The sequence below is a fragment of the Tupaia chinensis genome, unplaced genomic scaffold, assembly GCF_000334495.1.
Source record: "Tupaia chinensis unplaced genomic scaffold, TupChi_1.0 Scaffold000548_1, whole genome shotgun sequence".
Taxonomy (NCBI): domain Eukaryota; kingdom Metazoa; phylum Chordata; class Mammalia; order Scandentia; family Tupaiidae; genus Tupaia; species Tupaia belangeri.
The window spans coordinates 754,859-758,577 of NW_006160060.1; positions in this window are offsets into that span (position 1 = coordinate 754,859).

The window sequence follows — 3,719 nt, forward strand, 5'->3', positions numbered from 1 at the left end:
CATGGCGCCGCCACCTCCTTCGCCCGCACGCGGCAGCTCCTCTCCCGCCGCCCTCGGCTAATGGGGCGGAGCGCCAGCCGTGACGTCAGCAGGCCCGACGCCTCTCGCGCTCGGGTCAGCGTCCCACCTCTACCGCTAACGGTCGTGGCACATGCGGCGACACTATTGGTCGAGGGCCCAGGACGCTGGCGCAGATGCGGCGGCCCCATTGGCCGAGCTTGATGAGAGGTGGGCACAGGGGGCCGCTGCGGCCCCATTGGGTAAGCGCTGTGGGCGGTGCCTGGCGCGGTTGTACGGTCATGGTCCGCGTGGTCGGCGAGGGTTCCTTCCTGCCGAGGTGCAGGAGGGCGCGGCTGTCGTGCGCCTCATCTGGCGAGGACTGCCCTCTGCCCCGCGGTAGAAAGGCTCGCATCCCGCGGGGGTGTGAACTTCTCTCAGTGCCTTTCCCATATGTCGCAGTGATCTTGCGGTTTTTCCGCTTTAACCTGGCAGTAGGGTGGATTACTCCGGTTGGTTTCCAAATGTCGAGCCAGCACTGCTGGTCCGAAAACTCAGCGGGCCAAGGAAGTAGGATGTTGTCTTTTTATGTGCTGCTTGGCTAAACTCCGTAACTTTTTTTTTTTTTTAACGGTTTGGGATGTTGCTCCTGAAGGATACTGATCCATAATCTAATTTTCCTTCTTTGCCAGAGAGAGTGAGAAAGCACCCCCCCCCATGGGGCATACTCACACCACAGTCCCTCCACTTCTCTCTCCTTTTCAGGAATTCGATGCAAGCACACGTGCCTGGTGTGTTTTTCAAACTGCTAGAGTGGGGTTGGGACTGTGGTCAGCCACGTGGGATCTAGCTGTCTTAACCACAGGCCATGGGCTGGCCTAATCTGATTTTCTTTCCTTTTCTCACAATGCCTGTTTATTTTGGATATATTTCTTCCTCCTGTCTGAGAAGATTTGATGTAGTATTGGTATAATTTGCTCCTTACATTTTTTCATAGTATTCACCAGTGAGCGTACCAGTGGAGTGGTTGTGTGGGTGTGTGTGTGTGTGTGTGTATGAAGGTACTGTTACAAATCCAACTTTGCATTGACTATAAGGCTATGTTATCAATGTAATACTGAGTACACTTAGGTAATTTCTGTCTTTAAAGGCAGTAAGATCTAAATCAGCCCAGGTCCTCTAGGCCACAATGGGTAGCAGGCAGGGGAGGGGCTGAGGCTTCATTTGTGTTTGCAGCCACTCCCCATGGCTTGCACTGTTGCCTGGGCTCCTCCTGTTGGATCAGCAGTGGTACTGGGTTTCTCTGAGGGCGTGAAGCCTATTGTGTGATTCTTTGATTGTACATACCAGGCGATGGTGGTGGAAGTAGATGCCCAGTGGGTGTGGTACACTAGGGTCATTCTGGGACCACTCCCCACCACGCAATGGCAAAGACTTCCATCAGCTGTGGAGAGATTGTTTCTACAAGGCCGGACCCTGATGCCAGGAAGGTTGGAGACCACTGTTTGAAGGAATCTTTCCATTTTATCCAGTGTGTTAAATTATTGGCATATATTGGGACCAGCAGATGGCATAATGGCTATGTCGCTGGACTCTCATGTAGTTGACCGCAGTTTGAGTCCCAGACGCGGGGCTTAAACTCATGCCAGGCACGTGTGCATGCGTGTCCAAGATCCCGAGAGGAGACTAGAGAAGAAGGGATTGCGGCGTGGCCATCCTCCCTGAGGGGGAAATTTCTTGCTTTCTGTCTCTCTGTCTCTCTCTGTTTTTCTGGTGAGTGCATGTGCCCTATAGCAAAAATCTCCCCTTACTCCCCCAAAAAAAAGAATGAAAGAAAAAAGGAGAGAAAAAAAGAAAATTATTGGCACATAATTGTTTGTAGTAGTTCTTTATTAACTTTTTAATGTCTGTATCTTTTTCTTTTATTTTTGGAGAGGTTTTTGCTATAGGGCGCATGTGCTCGCCAGACAGACAGAGACAGACAGAGAGACAGAAAGTGAGAAATCACCCCACTGGGAGGGATGGCCATGCCACAGTCTCTTCTCCTCCATTCTCCTCTCGGGATCTTGGACATGCACGCTCATGCGCCTGGCATGTGTTTAAGCCACCAGGTCCGGGACTCGAACCATGGTCGACTATGTGGGAGTCCAACGACATAGCCATTATGCTAACTGCTGGTCCCAATGTCTGTATCATTTGTAATGACTCATCATCATTCTTAATATGGGTAATTGATGTCATACCTTTTTCTTGTTTTTCTCAATCAGTCTAAGATTTATCAATTTTATTGATCTTAAAAAAAAAAACACTTTTTTTTCTTTTTCTTTTTTTGGAGAGGTATTTGCTATAGGGCATGTGCCCTTGCCAGAAAGAGAGACAGAAAGCGAGAAAATCATCCCCCCAGGGGATGATGGCTCCACCGCAATCCCACCTCCATTCTCCTCTTGGGATCTTGGGCACACACACACACCCATGCCCAACCAGAGTTTAAGCCACCAGGTCCAGGACTTGAACCACGGTTGACTACATGGGATTCTAGCGACACAGCCATTACGCCAACTGCTGGTCCCTTTCTTTAAAAAAAAAAACAGAAACTAAAAAGCTGTGCAGAGTGTAAGCATGCTGCGCAAAATTACTCATTCTCAGGAGCAGTGGTGGAGTCTTCTGAAGGCCTGCTCCTTGCTTCTCCTGGAGGGGAGAGGGAAAAGGGAACTAATAAAGATAAAGGAGGAACTGAAAGCTGAAAGAATATGTAAAATTTTTTTAAAAGGAAAAAATACAAAAAAAAAAAAAAATGAGGGAGAACCAGCAGTTAGCGTAATGGCTATGTCGCTAGACTCCCACGTAGTCGACCGCGGTTTGCGTCCCAGACCTGGTGGCTTAGAACTCACACCAGGTGCATGTGCATGCGTGCCCAAGATCCCGAGAGAATAGAGGAGAAGGGATTGCGGCATGACCATCCCCCCTGGGGGGTGATTTCTCGCTTTCTGTCTCTATGTCTCTCTCTCTGTCTGTCTGGCGAACGCACGCGCCCTGTAGCAAAAACCTCTCCAAAAAAAAAATATGAGAAGACCGAGAGAAAAGCAGAGAGAGACAGAGACACAGACCAAGAGAAGGCTACAGGGGCTCCCTACTACTCGAGTTTGGGAGCTGGAGGCTGAATTATCAGTAGAAAATCTTCATTTCTCTTTTTTCCCTGAAATCACTAGTTCTCAGGAGCAATCAATTTTTTAAAGAGGTATATTGCTCAATTTCTAAACATTGGAGAGTTTCTGGATAATTTGCTATAGTTGATTCCTACCTTGATTTGGTTGTGCCGGATCATAAGATCTGGAGTAGTTTGGTCTTTACAATATACTGTGGCTCCCTTACAGATCATCTTATGTATCATTTGTGACTGCTCACATGTCAGTGCACAGGGTGCACTTTGCGTGTTAGGGGTGCGGTTGGGTTCTGATCAGGGTATCTCTCTAGGTCAGACTTGTCATGACTGACAGGCTGGCATCACCACCCACAGATGCATGGTCATTATGGTGCCTCCCTGAGAGATGGGAGGAGCAACATTCCCGTAAATGTCAGGAAGCTCCACCAAGTCTTCATCTTGAGTTTGTTGCTGGGGATACGTGTGGCAATGGGAGAGGCCCAGGAGTTGATTATGTTGGTGGGAAGAGACATCCTCAGGAGCAGGGCGTGCCTTGTGCGGGCAGAGAGCCTGGGTTGGG